Here is a 21,573-nt window from a genome sequence, read left to right as displayed (position 1 = left end):
ACTTCCTGAGTTACTAGGAGTTTTAGTTGTTTTATTGTTTAGGGAAACATTGGGGCATATTTATACTTGTTTTGCGCCGAATTTGAGGTTTTTTTTGTGCAAATTCGGTGCAAAACTAACCCCATATTCATACTTTGGCGCTAGACCTGTCTAGCACCAAATTTATGGAGTTAAAGTCATTTTTTGGACGTGGAAACCTACTTTGCGTCAGTGAGATGCAAAGTGGGTGTTCCCGTGCAAAAAATGACTCTATGGCCTTAGCGCCATATTTATCACGCACTGGGGGAGGAGGGGTCAAATAATGGTGCAAAGCTTGCTTTGCACCATTATTTAACGCCTGGGGCAGGGCAGGCGTTAGGGGAACTGTGGGCCTATTTCCATGGTAGAACACAGGGCCACCCACACCAGAGGGACAGCGGAGGATGTGGGACACAATCCCAAGTAAGTATAGGTAAGTACAGGTAAGTATTTTTTTTTAAGTGCCATTGAGAGCCATGAAATGGGACCCCCCACATAGCCCTGGTCCCCTGTGCTAGCCATTGGCGTGGTTGGCATGACTCCTGTCTTTTCTAAGACAGGAGTCATGTGATATGGATGTTTTTGCGTAAGAAAATTATGCTGGGCTAGTTAGAGTAATTTTTTTTACTCTAACCTGCCTAATGTCATTTTTTGGAGCAAAACCACCTTCTTCCATACCGCCAGCCCCACCCAGCTAAAGTCATTTTTTTTTACGCTAGCCTACCCTTTGCACTGGCTTACACCATTCCATAAATATGGTACCTGGCTGGTGCTCAGAAATGGTGCAAGCCGGTGCTAAACATTTTGGTGCAAAACTGCATTAGTGCATGTAGAAACAGGAAAGAACCTGTAGCATCCAAGATAATAATGTTATTACAATGAACCTGACCCTCAACTCCATTAAACCTTTATTTTTTGGGAGGAGGAACCAAGTCATCTGTGTTATTTTTATCAAAATCTATATTGTACCAGCAAGCATCATCATCTGTGTCATATAATGGATCAACTACAATTTGTAGATGCACATCTGAAGTTGTATGATTAACCTCACGGCTGGGAGGTCCAGAAAAAGAATGGGTATCTTGGTTAGTCAAAAACTCATAGTTCTGAGAACCTTCTTAGAAGGGATCAAGATTTTTGTGTAGCAGTTTGCTAGAAATTGTGGCCCATATTTATACTTTTTGACGCAAAACTGCGCTAACGCAGTTTTGCGTCAAAAAAATTAGCACCGGCTAACGCCATTCTGAAGCGCCATGCGGGCGCCGTATTTATTGAATGACGTTAGCCGCCGGTGCCGTCTGGTGTGCGTTAAAAAAAACGACGTACACCAGGCAGCACCGGCATAGGGGGGTATGGGGCTTGGGCGTCAAGAAATGGGGCAAGTCAGGTTGAGGCAATTTGTTCGCCTCAACCCGATTTGCGCCATTTTTTTTCCACTCCCAACCCCCATAGAAATGACTCCTGTCTTAGCAAAGACAGAAGTCATGCCCCCTTGCCCAATGGCCATGCCCAGGGGACTTCTGTCCCCTGGGCATGGTCATTGGGCATAGTGGCATGTAGGGGGGCACAAATCAGGCCCCCCTATGCCACAATTTCTTTTTTTTTAAAAACTTACCTGAACTTACCTTAATGTCCCTGGGATGGGTCCCTCCAGCCTTGGGTGTCCTCCTGGGGTGGGCAAGGGTGACAGGGGGTGTCCCTGGGGGCATGGGAGGGCACCTCTGGGCTCCTTCAGAGCCCACTGGTCCCTTAACGCCTTGCTTTTGCAGGCGCAAAAAAACGGCGCAAAAGCGGCCGTACGTCATTTATTTTGACCCGCCCACTCCCGGGCGTGAATTTTGCCCGGGAGTATAAATCCGACGCACATGCCTCGGAGTCGATTTTTTAGACGGGAACGCCTATCTTGCATATAATTAACGCAAAGTAGGTGTCCACGCTAAAAAATGACGCTAACTCCATGGACTTTGGCGCTAGACGCGTCTAACGGCAAAGTATAAATATGGAGTTAGTTTTGCGTCGGAATTGCGTCAAAAAAAACGATGCAATTCCGGCGCAAACGGAGTATAAATATGCCCCTGTATTTTTTTACATATGTTTTATTATTTTTATGATAACTTCAGACAAAAGTGCTAAGAGATTGTAGGAACCATGCTTTTCCTGATTTCCTCCTCAGGATCGGCCAAGGCAGGCTGTCTGGAAATCATAGAACTTACTTAGGATTCAATAACTTTTTTAATACCCTTCATAGTAGAAGTTATGGATTGCTTGAGAGATGACCAAATAACATAATTGTGGGTCAAATGTACCAAGAAGGCCTTTTGCGACCGGTAATAACGATTTCTTAAAAATCTCAAATGCTATTACCGAATCGCAAATTTTTTTGCATTTCCAAAAATGTGATTTCTTAACTGGAAATTTCAATTTCGGAAATGCAAAACCCCAGGTTGCTGGGGGCCTAAGGCCCCCTCTGCTGCACCCCAAAATAATATTTTACAACATGTAAGGTGCACACATGCCAAAAGGGCATGTGTGCTCTACATGTACATTTTAAAAATGCATTTTAAATGCATTTTTAAAATTTGCACATGGTTTCCACCAGGTTCAACATGGTGGTATATAGCGATTCCTAAATGCCCAATTCGCATTTAGGATTTGCTTCTTACATGTGCTTTAGAAATCGCAAATAAGGAATCCTCATTTGCGATTTCTTATTTAGAGAGTCGCTATTTGCGACTCTCTAAAGAGTGTCGCAATTTTAAGGAATCGCTATTTTTTTAGCGATTCCTTAAAATTGCTTTCAGAATGCCTTTAATTCATTCTGAAATGTTTTTTTGCATTCGCAAACGGGCATTCGCATCGTTTGCGAATGAAAAAAGCTTTCATACATCTGGCCCTTAGTTCTTGAATGAAAGACTCACTTTCTTAATCCTCAATGTAAAATACTGTTGACCATTCTGAAGTAATTGTAAAACTTACAGATACATCAACCTTTGACCCTGCTTGCAGGTAGGTTTCTCCACGCTTTTTCCCTCCGCGCCACCACCACCTTTTGCAGTTCACTCTTGCTTCCCTTTTTCCTGCCACTGCGTCCCCTGCGGCCCCTCCCGCCTCCCCCCTTGTTCTATCACTGTCTTTTGCTTCCCTCTTTTCCTGCCGCTGTTTCCCCTGTGGCCCCTCCCGCCTCCCCCCTCGTTCTTTCACCGTCTTTTGCTTCCCTCTTTTTCCCGCCGCTGCGTCCCCTGCGGCCCCTCCCGCCTCCCCCCTCGTTCTCTCACCGTCTTTTGCTTCCCTCTTTTTCCCGCCGCTGCGTCCCCTGCGGCCCCTCCCGCCTCCCCCCTCGTTCTCTCACCGTCTTTTGCTTCCCTCTTTCCCGCCGCTGTGTCCCCTGTGGCCCAACCCCCCAGCCGTCTCATTGGACGAATCCTCCCACCTCCCAGCATGCCACTCTCACCCTCCCCTCCTCTTATGGCAGCTGCGGCGCGGGCGCACCGCTGGCGCGGCGAAGGCGCGCCAAAGGCAAGCCGGTCTGCTCCCGTCCGCGCCTGGTCCGCGCCCAGTGCCACCCCCCCGGACCCACGAGACCCCTGCGCCTCCAGACGCCGCTACACAGCTGACCAGCTCAACGCCCTCAACCCCGGCCAAACCACAGCTTGCTCCCAGTCAGCACCTAGGACCACCCACGGACCCTTCGCATGCCGCACCTGCAAATTCACCTGCGACAGAACAAGGAAACTGACAAAGACCGGAACAAACCACCTCCACTGCATACTCCTCAACACCTGCTCCGCAAGCAAGCACGCCATCCAGCTCTGGGACCTGCTTGACTCCCCCGCCCCAGACGTAGCCTTCCTGACCAAAACCTGGTGGAACGACTCCTCGGCGCCCGACGTCGCAATAGCCATCCCGGACGGCTACAAGATCATCCGTAGGGACCGCAACAACGGAACCGGAGGAGGCATAGCCATCGCCCACAAATCCTCCCACACCGACCCCAACACCACTCTCAGAGGAACGCTCATCTACAGGTCCTCCGGACCACAAGCACCATTCAGCGAATCCCTCGCCGACCTCACCAGCACCCACGCTCTCACCTCAACGGATTAAATCCTCCTCGGAGACCTAAATTTCCACCTGGAGAACAACAATGACACCAACTCCACTACACTGATCACCAACCTCGGCAACCACGGCCTCATACAACTCGTCAACACACCAACCCACATCGCCGGCCACACGCTTGATCCCATCTTCTCCTCAAGTGCCCACATCACCTTCAACCATACCACCGTACTCCACTGGACCGACCACCACTGCATCCACTTCACCTACAAAAAACATACCGAGCACCATCGCACCCAACAACCACCCCGCCGATGCTGGAACAAAGTTACGGAAGACCAGCTTACCAACGCCCTCGTCAAGAACCCACCCCCCTGACTCCACCGACCCAGACACCGCCGCCAACAACCTCATCATGTGGATCAATGACTGCATCAACACCCTCGCACCACTCAAAAAACCCACCGACAACCAAGCCAGAAGAAAAGCCATCTGGTTCACCGACGAGCTGCTAAATTCCAAACGCGACTGCTGGAAGCTAAAAAAGGAATGGCTCCTCAAACGCACACCTGACAGCCTCACAGCCCACAAGGACGCCACCCGCAAGCACCACCAACTCATCAGACAAGCCAAACGATCCCACTTAAAAGACAGCCTGGACAACAGCGCACACGACAGCAAAGAGCTCTTCAGCATCGTGAAAGAACTTTCCAACCCCAGCGCCAACGACATCCCTCCATCCCGAACAATCCACCTATGCAAACCACCTGACCTCCTGGACCAACGTGAGCGACACAGAGACACGCAAGATCATGAACTCCATCCACTCAGGATCTCCGTCAGACCCCTGCCCACCCCACGTATACAACAAAGCCAACGCCACCATCGCCCCCCAACTACGGAAGGTCATCAACATCTCCTTCGAAACAGGGGGATTCCCTGAAAAATGGAAACACGCCGAAATCCGCGCCTTCCTCAAGAAACCCAAAGCAGACCCCAACGACCTCAAAAACTTCTGACCCATCTCCCTGCTCCCCTTTCCAGCAAAGGTGATTGAAAAAATCGTCAACACACAACTAACCAGCCACCTCGAAGACAACGGCATCCTAGACCCCTCCCAGTCCGGCTTCAGATTAAACCACAGCACCGAAACCGCACTTCTTGCCGCCACAGACTACATCAGACGCCAAATGGACAACAGCGAAACAGCAGCCCTCATCCTCCTGGACCTATGTGCCGCCTTTGACACAGTCTGCCACCGCACCCTTGAATCACGCCTCTACGAAACCGGAATTCAAGGAAAAGCCCTCGACTGGATCGTCTTATTCCTCTCTGGCAGAACCCAGAGAGTCTGCCTCCCCCCTTCCGCTCCGAAGCCACCGACATCATCTGTGGCGTCCCCCAAGGCTCATCCCTCAGCTGTTCAACATCTACATGGCCCCTCTCGCACAAGTGGCCCGACAACACAACCTCAACATTCTCACCTACGCCGACGACACCCAGCTCATCCTCTCACTCACCAAAGACCCGCACACCGCCAAAACCAACCTCCACGAGGGGATGAAATCCATCGCCGAATGGATGAGAAACAGCCGTCTGAAATTGAACTCGGACAAGACGGAGGTCCTCATCCTCGGATCCACCCCCTCCGCCTGGGACGACTCCTGGTGGCCCACCGCACTAGAAACCCCACCGACCGACCACGCTCGCAACCTGGGCTTCATTCTCGACTCCTCCCTCACCTTCTCTAAACAGGTCAACGCAGTTTCCTCCTCCTGCTACAACACACTCCGCATGCTCCGCAGAATCTACAAGTGGATCCCGACAGAAACAAGAAGAACAGTGACACAGGCCCTCATCAGCAGCAGGCTGGACTATGGCAATGCACTCTACACAGGCATCCCAGCGAAAGACCTACTACGCCTCTAACGCATCCAAAACGCCTCCGCCCGACTGATCCTCAACGTACCCCACCACAGCTGCATCTCCCACCACCTGAGAAACCTTCACTGGCTCCCCGTGGACAAAAGGATCACTTTCAAGCTTCTTACCCATGCTCACAAAGTGCTCCACGACACCGGACCAGCCTACCTAAGCAACAGATTCACCTTCTACACCCCCACCCGTCAGCTCCGCTCCTCTAACCTCGCCCTCGCCATCGTCCCCTGCATCCGAAGAAAGACCTCCGGTGGCAGATCCTTCTCATACCTCGCCGCCAAAACCTGGAACACCCTCCCCACCAACCTGCGACAGACCCAAGATCTACTCACCTTCAGAAGACTCCTCAAGACCTGGCTCTTCGACCAGTAACTCCAGCTCCCCCCCCCCCAAGCACCTTGTAGTGCGCTTTAGAAATCCAATGATTGATTGATTGATTGATCATAACATAAAATAACTAAATGTATGAATAGATAAATGAGTTTATAATTAGTTGATATTTCTTATTTAAATTGGTAATTGTTGAAGGGCCCCCATAAAGAGTAATCAGAAAGGAAAATAGTGTGAAATGTGTTCTGAAAAGGAAAAACAGTGAAGTGGTTTGTGAGCAAGTCGGGAAAGTCAGACCAGCTTCTTGACTGTAATGAAAAAGGTGGCTCATTTGTTTTGCAAAAAAAAAGGCGAAATGCTATACTAGAATCTAGCATATCACTTTCTCATTTTGGTTGCCAGTACATCCTATCTTTTTTCTAGGGCTTCTTTTGAGGCCACCGATCCATATTACTGTTTGCTGTACTTGTGCTGCTCCCATAAATCAAGCCTGGACCAAAACTTGTTTTTAGCCTCCTATAACAAATCTTTAATAAGAGGTTTACCCTTTCCATCTCAGAAGGCGGTTGCTTCACATATAGGGTCCGGTGGTGGCCAGTGAAGGTGTCTGCTATGTCTTTGGCTTCAGAAAAAACACTTTACTCTCCTTATAATTTATGTATGGGATCGCCATTGTCTACGGTTTGTTAGTGGTCAGCTGATATAGCACTTTGCTGGCTGTGTTTCCAGATTCATATATTCTGCTTCGTGCAGCTGTCTTCTCGTATTTGGGTGTGCCCATGAACAGGTCCCTGAGCTGGGCCCTGGAAATCTCCAGCTATTTATGGTACTTGGTTGGGTCCACCCACCTGATGCTCAGCTCAAGCCCCCTTGTTTCCATTGTTTCTACTACAGCTTGCTGTTGTCATTCATGTTACCTGACAAGTGCCATGGCGCACCCCTAATCTCCGCCTTAAAGCCCTCCTACATAGTAATGGCAAATGAAATGAAATGTGTGGATTTATGTAAAACGGCTTATCACCAGTGAGGGTCTCCAGGCGCTGTTTGTGAGCAGGGGGACATTAGGGTGGTCATTAGGAGTTTGGCGGTCTGTGGACTGCCATGTCGGCAGTGGTGGTCGCTCTGCCGCCAGCCCGACGGAGAAGACTGCCATATTATGACCATGGCGGTCCTCCCAATCGAACATAGCCAATTCACCCCCAGTACCGCCACTGCAGACTGGACTGCCGCCGATGGCAGTAGGCATCTCCAGTCCAGCAGGGACCATGTTACCGCTGAGCGTATTACGAGGTTGCACACCGCCAGGATTTCCGGCGAGGTCGCACTGCCACCAAAACCCTGGCAGAAACTAATGCTATAAAAAGAGATACTAACCTTCAAGAACACAGACACGTTTGGAGCCGCCATGGAACCAGAACTTGAAGTCTTCCCACTGCTCTTGTTCGCACCATGACTCTGGAACCAGCGATGACGACGAAGACAACAACTGTAAGTACACCTACCTAGCACACACTGGAGGGAAAGGTATTAGAACACACACACACACAACAGACACATCCAGGACGGTTAGCGACAGCCACACACACACGCATCAATACACCCATACCAACACACATACACACCTACACATGCACACACAAAACACACACACAAGAACAATCCACACACCATGCCTAACACAGACGTGCTATACACACACCACCTCGCACACTTCCAAGTCATACAACATCACAATCGAACTACACAAACTCATTGACAACACATTGAAATGCACACCGACACATACTGACAACAACACGCAAAGACAACTCACAACCAATCAACAACACCACACACCTAGTACCTAATGTCACACCATGCCCACACAACGTACAATTGATGTGACATACCCATTACCACACACACGGACGCACACACAACAACCACATAATGGCACACATCACCACCACAACACATCACACCACGTTCAGTGCACAACTTTGCTACACACATGCATTGAGCTACACAATCCTATCATAGACACAAAACACACCAATAGCAGCAGGACTATTGGCAGGCCTACACACACACACATGCATCTTGGGCACAACAGCTAGCACAACCAACAGACACAGTTCACACACACACACAAACCAAAGGCCACACACACAACACATCCATGACGAAGGAAAGGTTAGGACAAGGATGTCACCATCAATACCAGAAGCAGGTTGGTCCAGATGTAATAAATATATGAATGAAAAAAAATACGCTATATACAAATATGAGGCAATAGGCCAGTCCATAGTCAGTGGTGCCCATGGCACATATGGCACAACACAGTGCCCCAATTTGACTCCGGACTGCAAAGTGACCTCCACAGGGTAGGGGCATCAAGGGGGCATGAAGGCACCTCAAGGATGAGGGGGGTTGAAGGTGGGGGTCTGGGCTTGGGAGGGTGGACCTTGGGTTTGGTAGGTGGGTCCTTGGGTTTTGTCTTGGGAGGGGGGATCTTGGGTTTGGAAAGGTTGACTTTTTAGCAGGGGGAGGGGCATGGGCACCACCTGGGATGTCAGGGGAGGACTGGGAGGTGGAAGGGCTGGACTTGGGGAGGGACAAAGGGTGCTTCGGGGAACCACGGGGTGGTCCTATCCAGCTGCCACATCCCTACAGCCGATATACAAACCTTGGAGGAGAACCCTGCCTCTCTGGTTTGTAAGAAAATGCCCTTCCTGGGTGGAAGAGCTAACACCTCCTCCCCCAGGAATGTACACCGTCCTGGCAGTGAGCTTCAAAGGGCTACAGCCCCTGAAACTAAAGCCCCAGGCCTGCTGTTAGCAGCCAATGGTTCCCCCTTTGCAAACCCTCACCTTTGGAGGGACCAAAGGCAGAAAACCACACAAAGGGTAGGAGGAGTGGCCCCATTGAGCATTCAGCACCCCTAGGGGCTTGCGAACAAAGTGGACCCTCCATTTCAGTTTCCTCCATGTTAGATGGCAAGAAAATAACCAGTGAGGTTTTGGGAAGTGACTCTTCCCACAGGAAGTAGTCACTGTAGTGGGTGTAGTCACCCAAGGGCAAGTGTCCCATTGGACACTACCAGGTTCCCCCTAAAACACCCACTAAATTCAGTATTTAGTGGGCTCCCCTAGAGCAAGAAACTAGATTCACCAGGAAGAGAGAAGACAGCACCAAAGAACACCACAGCATGTGAACAGAGGACCTGCTACACCAGAAGAGGCTCCAAGACCCCTGCTTGATGCACCAGCATCCTGACAATGGGACAATTGGACCAGCAACCTCAAAAGACCCAGAGGACCTCCAGGCTTTGCAAATAGCCCGAGATCTCCCTCCTGAGTGGAGGAACCACTCAGGAATCAAAAGAAGCCAGCAACAACGAGCAAACTGGTTAGGGTAACTTCACCAACCGGCCGATATCTCTGCAACCGTGAGTTGCAGCCAGATTTGACAACACACCAACAACAGCCCAAATGAGACCTGCGTGTGTGTCAACTTTGGTGACTGCACCCTCCTGTGACCGAGTTGTGGCAATACCCTAGGCATTGGTCAGTACACATCGGACAACAGCAAAAACAGCTCACCCTGAGCTTCAACTGGACCAGCAGGAAGCCCTCGTCAAGGGACTTCAGGAACATCCGGACCTCCCACCATCCTGCAAGGCCCACGTAAGAAGACTTACCCCCAGCTCCAAAGGGCTCCAGTGCGTACAGCTTCCAAGACCTCCAATTCGCCCTCCATCCGGCCGCCCTGAGCCCTGCACGTGGAACCAGCTGTGTGCCACAGGTCCCTAACCCCTTGCGACCTCGACAGCCCAAGGGGACCCGAAGGCACCACCTTTAGATCTGCTAACTAGCTCCTTTTCCAGGTGGCCCCAACAAGTGGCCCTGTGCCAAGAGACTTTCCACCTCTGCTCCAGCCAGAACCGTCAGCCGCCCAAGACTCTCCGGCTGACACAGTGTGCCCACCATCCACATCAACCATCCTGCAAACGAAGAGACTGGTAACTCAAATGTACGATTTTATATGTATTTTTTACATGTGGCCTTACATTGATCCCTATGGTACACAATTATGCACAGAAAGACTAACTTTAACAAAACTTTTAAAAATCATAACTCAAAAAGTACTTAACGTATTTTAACCATCTTGGTCTTAAGAATTATATATTTTTTATAAATTCTGGTCTCTAGTTATTCATTGAGTGTGTGTGGTGCATGATTGATACTGTGAGTACAGCAATTGCTTAGCACATCTCCTGGATTAGCCTAACTGCTTGACCAGCAACCTCAAAAACTGGAGCATTAGGTGGTCTGATTTTTACTTCTGGAAACCAACATGTGGATGCCCAGTTTTGCACACTACATAGCTGGCCAGCCTCCAACAGCTGTGCAATCTGCCCTCATTCAATCACATTTAGCAGTATCCCATGGTTGTTTCCCTACACATTTCCTAAACTCTTAAGTTATCATCTATCTGCATAGTCAGTTATCATGGCACTACTCCTGTCCCATTGAGGCTCTTCATGTGGTGGAACTGTGATTCCAACCCACAATCAGTTCATGGCAGCTACAGTACAATATCCAGATTGTCTCAGTTATTGTAGGAAACTACTATAGATGGGATTGCACTTACACCTCTAATACACTGATGCAGATAGATGGAGCTGGCCAGACACAATGCTTAGGGTGTCCAAACCCACCCAACCATAGGAAATGTCAATTGTACATCCACTACAGCATAGTATTGTCACACATCAACGATATTAACCCTGCCAGGGTAACTGATACCCATTGCTGATGTGCATGTACTATTGATCACAATCATATCTTCCCACTAGTAAGCTACCCAATCCCACTCAAGGCCTGTGCGAGGTAACAGTCAGTACTTACCCCCTTGTGGCTGCTGTCTTGCCCTCAAGCACCCATCCATCTCAGGGTAGGCACTGCCAAAATGCGGGCCATTGGGGGGGTCAGGGTCTGACGGGCACCCCTCCCTCGTTTGGAGGAAGTCTCCAGCTGGGCCCTTGCAGTCTTTGGGGCCCAGTGTCTCAGGTCCTCCCATCTCTTGCAACAATGGGTGCTCCGCTGGCTACAGAACCCCAGGGTCTGCACTTGCTTGGCGATAGCACACCAAATCCCCTTCTTCTGATGGGCGCTGACCTGCATGGTTGACACAGACAGAAGGAGAAAGTCATGTAGAGTGGCACCACAGCAACAGTAGTGGACTACACACATCAGACACACCAAATGCCCACACAAACTGCCACTTTCCCAGAGAGTTGGAAACATGCCGAGATCAAACTTCCACTGAAGAAACCCACCACCGACCAGACAGACCTCAAGAACTACCGGCCCATCTCCCTTCTTCCCTTTCTGGCTAAAGTCATTGAGAAGGTAGTCAACAAACAACTCACCACCTTCCTGAAAGCCAAGAACGTCCTGGACCCTGCTCAGTCAGGATTCAGAAGCAACCATGTCACCAAGTCCGCCCTCCTCGCCGCCACAGACAACATTTGAACTCTCCTCGACCGAGGCAAGACTGTCGCCCTCATCCTCCTGGACCTTTCTGCCGCCTTCGACACAGTCTCACACGACACACTACGCACCCGTCTCTATGACGCTGGCATCCGAGACTCAGCACTGCAATGGCTCTCCTCGTTCCTCACTGGCAGAACACAGACAGTCCAACTCCCCCCCTTTCTCTCAGAAGCCACCAAGATCAGCTGCGGCGTCCCCCAAGGATCCTCGATGAGTCCCACCCTCTTCAACCTCTACATGACCCCACTGGCCACCACCGTCAGAAGCCACGCACTCAACATCATCTCCCACGCCGACGACACCCAACTGGTAGTCTCCCTCACCAACACCCGACCACCGCCAAGAACAATCTCCACAAAGGAATGAAAGCAGTTGCCACCTGGATGAAAGATAGTTACCTCAAACTGAACTTGGAAAAAACAGAAGTCCTCATCCTGGGCTCCACACCCTCTGCCTGGAACGAGTCCTGGTGGCCCACTGCCCTCGGACATGCCCCCACCCTCACCCCCAATGACCACGCCGGCAACCTTGCCATCATCTTAGACTCATCACTCTTATTGGACCAACAGGTGAGCGCAGTCTCATCGGGTTGCTTCCACACCCTGCACATGCTTAAAACAATCTACAAGTGGATCCCCACTGAAGCCAGAAGGACAGTCACCCAGGCTCTTGTCAGCAGCCGCCTCGACTATGGCAATGCACTCTATGCCGAAACCATGGCCAAGACCCGGAAAAGACTACAACGCATCCAGAACGCCTCCACCCATCTCATCAAGAACACCCCATGACACAGCCACACCTAAACCCTTCTAAGAGACCTACACTGGCTGCCTATCACAAGAGAATCACCTTCAAGCACCTGACCCACACCTACAAGGCCCTGCACAACACCGGACCAGCCTACCTCAACCACAGACTTTCCTTTTACACTCCTGCCAGACACCTCCACTCTGCCGACCAGGCCCTCGCCAACATCCCCCGCATCTGGAAAACCACAGCCGGAGGAAGATCCTTCTCCCACATCGCTGCCAAGACCCTCCCCATCCACGTCAGGCAATCTCCCACCCTGTCACAGTTCAGGAATTACCTCAAGACCTGACTCTTCGACTGATCCTCAGCCCCCCTCCGCCACCTTCCCCAGTACCTTGAGATCCACACGGGTGAGCAGCCACGCTTTATAAATCTCTGATTGATTGATTGATTGAACCTATTGTCAAGGTACAGACGCTTATACTCCATGCCGCCTGCATGCATGCACTCCCTGGGCGGTGTGACAATACCTTTCACTCTCACACACCCCTATCAGACAGGATAATGGCATTGGGCTCACCTGCTCCTCGGGTGCCCCATTCATCTGTCCATACAGGGGTAGGACCACTTCCACAAGCTCTCCTGGGTAAAGGATAGGGCCCTATCACCTGCAGGACATGGCATGATGGCTCCCCGAGACAGTACACAGCAACTCATGTCATGGAGGCCTTGCTTGCAGGAGTGTCAGAAGTCATGTGAGCTAGGTGGTAGAAATGGGCAGTCACGGCCACTGCGTACAGGATGATCACTGCAGGCAATAATCATCATTGGCTCCAGTATCCAATAGGCAGCAATGTAATCCAATGAGAAGTTGCATGGCGGTTGCAACCGCCTACCTCCATGATGACATACGCCGGCGGAATTAGGTCACTTTCATCTGCCCAGTACAAGCAGGACAGACGGCTTCAATTTTAGGCACATTTCATGGCTTGTAGAAGAAAAATAAGTGCGTCATGCTAGTCATATGTCCCGAGTGCTGTGGAGGCCTATGTTCTGTCATCAGGGCTGGGCTCATAAATGTGCCATTCATGGCACAATGTTGTTTGCTGGGCGGATGTCAATTTTAGTGCATGTCCAGCTACTCAGTGCCTCATAAATGGTGTAACCATATAGGGCACTGGCATAAGTATATACATGGTCAGGGCTGGGTCAATATGCAGGTTTTACATGGAATATTACACATGTTTTTTGTGTGACATGCTGTTGGTCAGGACTTGCAATAGGCAGCAAGGATGGTTTACATGGACCTTCTACATACTCAACATGGTATTTTTCAACTGTTGAGGCATGTCTACAGTGTTTGCTGTGTGCAACAAGGATTTTGTCAGCTAGCATGTGTGGAGTGTTCATCAAATTATACATTCTTTCCTCTCTATCCTAGATACCCTGTCATGGGGAGAATGAGACATGCATCAGTATACCCCTCCCTAATCGGCCTTGCTACCCAGGAGGAGAGGCACAAACAATCCAGACCTATTGTCTGAATTGTCAGACCATCATGGATCTATGTACCCAGTTGGAGCCAGATCTATTGCCTGCCATACGTAATCCCTATGCAATCCCTCCCACTGTACCGGTTTTGTCAGTGCTACACTTCCTTGCCTCAGGCTCATTTCAGATTACAGTGGTCTTAGCAGCAGGGATGTCACAGTCCATGTTCAGTCTTGTGTTGAAGGGTGTACTCTGTGTTTTTCTGAAACACCTGGACAGCTACATCAGGTTCCACCAATGTGTTAATTTTGCCTACTATGAAGGCTGAATTCTGTCATATTGTACATATACCTCATGTAATGGGCACCATAGATGGCTCCCACATTGCTTTGGTCCCTCTCAGTGCCAATGAACAAGTGTATAGGGACAGGAAAAAATACTACCCCATCAATGTACAGGTGCTGTGGCTCGCTGACCAGTATATCTCCCAAGTGACAGCCAAGTTTCCTGGATCTGTGCATGACTTCGACATTCTGAGGAACAGCAATGTCCCACACATGATGGCACAACTACAGAGAGAGAGGGCTTGGCTCATTGATATGTATGCATGAGGATGTGTGTAACTGTTATCCCATTCTGCCCTGGGCCTCTACCGGTATTGTGATAGGTCCTACCTTTTGGGCATACAGGTGACTCTGGCTATCCTAACCTTCCCTGGCTGTTGACACCAGTGAGGTACCCTACCACAAATCAGGAACACCATTTCAATGAGGCCCACAGCAGGACAAGCTGTGCAATTGAAAGGACTTTTGGCCTACTGAGGGACAGATTCAGGTGCCTCCACGTCTCTGGGGGTGCCCTCCTCCACTCTCCACAAAAGGTATGCCAGATCATAGTTGCCTGCTGCATGCTACACAATCTAGACCTGAGACGTCAGATTCCATTACTGGCTGATGAGGTGGAGGCAGCTGGACCAGTGGCTGATGACAGTGACATGCAAAGTGATGAGGAGGCTGATGAGGATGGTGTAGCTGACTCTACGACTAAGCTGATCAATCATTACTTCTAGTAACATACAGGTATATTGTGTGTGTATTGTCAGGTCTCTTATTTCCAAATAGCCTTATGACATTGCTCCTCCTGGTCAGGTACATCAGTGGAGGTGTTCAGTGTACATATCCCTCTGTGTGGCTTGTGACAGATTGCCTATCAGGAGCTGTGTTACTGATCTCATCTCCGGCATGTGCTGACAATGCAGGTTGCTAGGTTGACATCTCCAGTGCAGATGTTTTTCCAACTATAGATTGTGTAGTGTGTATCACTCCCTATCCTAACTGTTGCTTGTGGTATTCATGGACACTGGCCTTTCCTAATAGTAGTACATGTCGTTTTTGGCCCATTTCAACTGTGAGCTACAGCGTAAGAGTCATGTGATTCCTGAGATTGTGGATGTGGCATTGTCATCTGTTTTCCCCTGTTTTCTTGCCAATCCACACTGGGCACTACAACAATGTACTGCATATGTTCTGTGAGTGCCACTATGCCTACTATCCTGATTTAAGTCCCTGTCTTGGTCTATTTGCAGGTTGGATTAGTGGATCTACTCTGGTGTGTGGCTGGACTAGTGACTCCCCTGCAACTGGATTTTGGGACATGTCTGATGTACTGTGTCACCTGCAGAGAAAGCCTCCCTCTGCTGTCCATGTAACAGACCTTTGGTGAAGTGGAATATACACACAGTACATTTTGGTGCAAACAGGTTTGTACATGTAACAATAAAGACACTAATGCAGTTGCTGTGTTCTAGAGGGTTTATTGTGCACAATGTGTCCAACAGTTGATGAGTGGGGTCATGGTTGGAGTAATCATCAGAGTAGGTGGCCTAGCTATAGGTAGTACAGGTCCAGTATCCAAGGGCCATGGGAAAATGGAGACATGACATTGTACAGTCAACAGGGTGTCTCAGTGGCACACAAGGGAGTATGTTCAGGAGAGGGTCACTTCCGGTCAGTGGGTTTTGTCTTGGCATCTGCTCCTGCACCATGTTTGTGGGCGGTGGGTTCCTCAGCTACAGAGGGAAGGGTGCCAATGTCCTGTGGTTCCTCTGGCAGGGCCTCATTCCACTAGCTGAGGCAGATGTTGATGGTTCAGTAGTAATCTGGCTAATGGAAGGGGCCTGCTGGTGGGTGGAGGAAGCACGCAGGATGATGGTGAGATCCTTGAGCACCCCTGCAATGGAGACCATGGTGGCATTGTGTGTCTGCCACTGCTGCATGGCCTACTGTTGGTATTCCCTCTGCAGCATTTGGTTTTCTTCCAATATGGTGAGAATTTTGCCCATCTTGTCCTGGGATTGCTGGTATGCTCCCAGGCCTTGGGAAATGGTTTCCTGGCCACTCGAGTCCCTTGGTGGCCCCATGCCCAGGTCCACAGGTACCCGACTATGGCCCCTGCCCCCCTGTGCCTGTGTACCTAGCATGGTGTGCCCACTCCCAGTTACACCAGGACCTTCATTGTCTTGGGTGTGAGGGGTCCACAAAGGTCCCTGCACTGTGGGGCACACTACTGATTTACCACTCGTTGGGACACAGGTTTGGGGACGAGGGGTTGGCTGTGATGTTGATGCCACAGGTTTGGGGGGTTGGATGTGAGCAGGTTGAGGCTGGGAGTGGTGGACTGACCACGTGTCCCAGATGGGCCAGGTAAGTCATCAATGTTCAGACACCCTGAGGCGTTATCCTCACTGGGGCCTTCTTCCTGGGGAGGGCTGTCTGTCTCTGGCATCCTCTCCATGGTGGCAGTGGCAAGGGTACCTGTGAATGAAGTGGGAGAGTGTCACATGTTGGAAGTGTGAATGTTGGTCTCATTGTCTTATGCCTACAGTGGCTTGACTGGATTCCCAGTGATGGCAATGACAGATGCAGCACTGCAGACAATGTTTGTGAGTAATGGATTATGAAATGGGTACCATGTTCCATTGAGGGCTAAAGAATGAGGATTGCATTGCTGTCATTGCCATGCATAGGTCCTCAGCCGTAGCATCTAGTTGGTGTAGCAGGTGCAATAGTTGTACGTGCAGGTGTTGTACTGTGACGTGGACATATCAGCCTTTCATGTGGCGGGACTAGTGCATTGTGAGAGTTGTTAGTGATGGTTATTGGCAGTGCTATCCGTGCACTGGACAGGGTCTGTGTGGGCATAGTGGTGTGGCATGCAGGGGAGGGGCATTAGGTGATTTTAGGGGAGGTGGAGTGGAAGATACAGTGACTTGGGGAGTGATAGGGTGGTGGGGAAGCATGCTGGACAAGTGTAATTAGTGGCAGGGAGCTGTTGATGACTTACCAGAGTCCAGTGCTCCGGTTATTCAAGTCAAGCCCTCAGGATGCAGGATGTCCAAGACCTTCTCCTCCCATGGTGCAAACTCTAGGGTAAGAGGCCACCAGCCAGTCTTGTTTATGGCAATTTCGTGTCTTGATACCATGGAACACACCTTCCCCCTCGGTTGTTCCACCTCTTCCTAATGTCCTCCCTTGTGCGTGGATGGATGCCCACTGAGTTGACCCTGTCAACAATTCTCTGCCATAACTCCATTTTCCTGGCTATGGATGTTTGCTGGGCCTGTGCTTCAAACAGTTGTGGCTCTACCCTGATGATTTCATCGACCATGACCCTTAACTCATCGTCTGTGAATCGTGGGTGTTTTTGACGGAACATGGTGGTTGTGTTGTGACTGGGGGTGTGTGTAGTGTTCAAGGGTGCAGTGTAGGATGCTTGGCTGGTTGTGTGTGCTGCTTGTTTGTGTGAATTGGCGATGTGGTCAATGTGTCAATGGTGCTGTTGTGTGGTGTGTGCTGAGTGTTGTGTGTGATGGGGCCTATGGTGTACAAGTGCAGAGTCTTTAGTTTATGTGCTCCTCTCTTCCGGTATTCATGGTTATCGTTGCAAAGGATTGTGGGTTGTGTGTGGGTGTGTTATAGAGTTGTGTGTGTGGTGTGTGTATGTGTGTTAGGTGTAGGGTATTCGATTTGTCCAATGTGGTGTTGTGTTCTGGTGGAGGTGTGTTTTTGACCACAGCGCTTTTCACCACCAATGGTTTTCCACCGTGCAATGACAGCTGTATTGATTTGTGAGTCATAATCTGGAGGGCCGAATTTGGTAAGCATGGCGGTGCTGGTGATGAACGCCCTCTATCCCACCCGTGGTACTCCTGGCAGTCTCGGATTTGTGGCTGTCTTCTGGCAGTGTTCAGTGTGTGACTCGTAATACAGCAGTCAGAATACCACCTACATGGCAGTCTTCTGAAAAGACAACCAAACTCATAATTAGGCCCTAAGTGAGTTGCTCAAAATCACAGGACATTGCACCAATGCCCAAACCTGGATACCCAGCTCCCGAGGAGGTCGCTTTCACTGCTATGCTACATTCTCTCAAAGAAACTGATTTAAGGTTAATTTGGAAGTATTTCTCAATCTCACTTTTTAAGGAGGCCATTCATAAGCCACCAGGGACTAAAGTAACAGTACTCCCGGGTCTGGATCCTTTACTGTATGTTGTCAACAGTAGTGGGGAGTGGTTTGGTAATCCCCTTTGTAAGACTTTTATATTAGCTATTTTGTGTGTATCCGGGGTTGGCATGAAAAGGTAGTCAAAGTGGGAAAGTGAGGTGTGTGCCAAGGAATGAAATGTAAATAATGACTCTTTCCTGTGTCAAAAGTGCCAGACATTGCTTAGGCCAACAACACCCACCCAAGCCATCAGCTTGGGGCATCGTCTTGTCTATGTCTGGATTGTCTTATGTTTGGTCTTTAGTCCATGATTGTTGGAAAATGTCCCTCTCTGAAGGGCCATCCCAAACTTTTTGACTTTCTACTACTCTTTTTCTGACCTCATTTTCGCTGGCTTTAGGATTCTGGACACTTTACCGCTGCTAACCAGTGCTAAAGTGCATGTGCTCTTTCCCTAAAACATGGTAACATTGTCTCATACCCAACTGACATATTTAATTTACTTGTAAGTCCCTAGTAAAGTGCACTACATGTGCCAAGGGCCGGTAAGTTAAAGGGCAGACTTATGAAAAGTGGCGCTGCACTTGGTGCAGCACCCCTTAAGTTGTGCCCCTTAGCGTCTCCCTAACACCACCATGTGTACGCGGTATTTAAAATACAGCGCACCATGGCACTCGTAGGAAAGTAGCCTCTGTCTAGCTTGGTTACCCCCACTTTTTGCCAGTTTGTCAGTGTGTTTGACAGTGTTCAATGGGATCGTGCTAACCAGGTCCTCAGTGACTATGGGCCAGATGTAGCATTTTCCGATTTTGCGAATCGGATATTGAGAGTTGTTGCGACTCGCAATTTCCGATTCGCAAAATCGGATGCAGAACGGTGTCTCAGACACCGTCTGCAAGTCGCTATGGGGTTGCAAAGACCTACCTCATTAATATTAATGAGGTGGGTCGCATTTTGCGACCCCATAGCAAGTCCCTGCACTCACAGGGATGGTGGCCTGCTGAAGACAGCAGACCTCCATGTCTGTGACTGCTTTTTAAATAAAGCAGTTTTTTAAATTTATTTTGCATCCCGTTTTCCTTAAAGGAAAACGAGTTGCAAAATAAAAAAACAAACGAAACCATTTGGTTTCGGTTTTTCAGAGTAGGCAGTGGTCCATTGGACCACTGCCTGCTCTGAAAAACCCTTTTTGGCAACATTCACAAAGGGGAAGGGGTCCCATTGGGACCCCTTCCCTTTTGCGAATGGGTTACTACCAGTGTGACACTGGTGGTAACTGCGAATCGCTTTGCGACCGCATTCGCAGTCACAAAGCAATTTTGCTTAGCGATGTGAGTCGCAAATAGGAAGGGGACACCCCTTCCTATTTGCGAGTCGCATTCACAATTTGCGAGTCGGTACCGACTCGCAAATTGTGAATGAGCATCGCAATCAGCATTTTGCATGGCGCAAACTGCGATTTGTGCAGTTTGCACCATGCAAAATGCTTGCTACATCTTCGCCCTATGTTCTCTCCTCTAAATTTGGTTGCTGGTAACTTTTTATCCCCACAATTGGCATACTTGTGCCCCCATGTAAGCCCCTAGTATATGATACCCAGAGCATTCGGGTACCAGGGGACCCATTTGGGCTGCAGCAGTTATTCTGCCATCCTCAGGGAGCCCATGCAAAGTACACTGCAGGCCTGCCATTGCAGTCTGCGTGAACCGGGTGCATGCACCCGTTTTTACTAACGAGCCCCTAGAGTGCATGGAATCATACAACCAATAATTGCAAAAGCCTTGGGGTATGATTCCAACATGTCTGATACGAAACATGCCCAGGTTTGGAGTTACCATTATGTAGCTGGACATAGGTAGTGACAAAAGCGTGGGCTAGCGTCTTAGAAGAAGACGCTAGTCAGGTGGGGGTGGCGGTAGGGAAGGAGGGGGTTGTGTATCAGAAAATGACTCTAACCCAGAGTAGAGCCATTTCTTGGTGCACAACCACCAAGAACATGACTTCTGTCTTAGGTAAGACAGGAGTCATCCCCACCACACCAATGGCCAGCGCAGGGGACAAGTGTCCCCTGGGCATGGCCATTGCACCCTGTGCCGTGCAGAGGGCCCCAAGTTAGGACCCCCAATGGCAAAAAAAAGAATCTAAAAACACTTACCCAACTTTCCTGGGAAGGCGTCCCCCATCATCCGGGACCCCTCTGGTGGGGGTGTTCTTGGGGCTTGGGGAGGGCACATGTGGACCCATTACATGGTGTTTACCCATGGAACTGGGTCCACAGGTCCCCTGATGCCTGGACTGACCTAGGCGTTAAATAATGGTGCAAAGCAAGCTTAGCACCATTATTTAGCCCCTCCTCCCACCCTGCGTCATTTTAGCATGGGGGGATAAATATGGGGCTAAGGGGATAGCACCATTTTTCAGATGGGAACACCTACCTTGCATCTCATTGATGCAAGGTAGGTTCACTCATCCAAAAAATGGTGCAAACTCCATTATTTTGACCTTAGACTTGTCTAACGTCAAAATATAAATATGGAGTTAAGTTTGCGCTGAATTAACGTACAAAAATGACGCACATTTGGTGCAAAAGGAGTATAATTATGGGCCAATATTTCACAAACGAATCATTTTTAAGACCTTCAAAACAGAGACGAGAGAGAGTGCATGTTTTTGTCAGGGTGGGCTTGTAAAAATCCGACAGACACTTTACTATACCCAACTGAAGGAACTTGTACTCAACTATTTACTATATAATAGATTTTTTAGGGGGTGTAGCACCCTAAACCACCCCCCCTATAGCTATGCCTCTGTTGGGAAGGTAATCTTTTGAAGGAAGCATTGATGAAACTGTCTCAGTGAAGCACAATAAGAGTAATGAAAGAAGGTGGCTTTGTGTCATCAGTCACATTCAAAAGGATGTTAGGACTAATTGGAGTGAGACGTGA

This window comes from Pleurodeles waltl, chromosome 4_2 (assembly GCF_031143425.1).
Source record: "Pleurodeles waltl isolate 20211129_DDA chromosome 4_2, aPleWal1.hap1.20221129, whole genome shotgun sequence".
In the NCBI taxonomy this organism is placed as follows: domain Eukaryota; kingdom Metazoa; phylum Chordata; class Amphibia; order Caudata; family Salamandridae; genus Pleurodeles; species Pleurodeles waltl.
The sequence above is the reverse complement of the archived record's forward strand: the minus strand, read 5'-3'. Positions refer to the sequence as shown.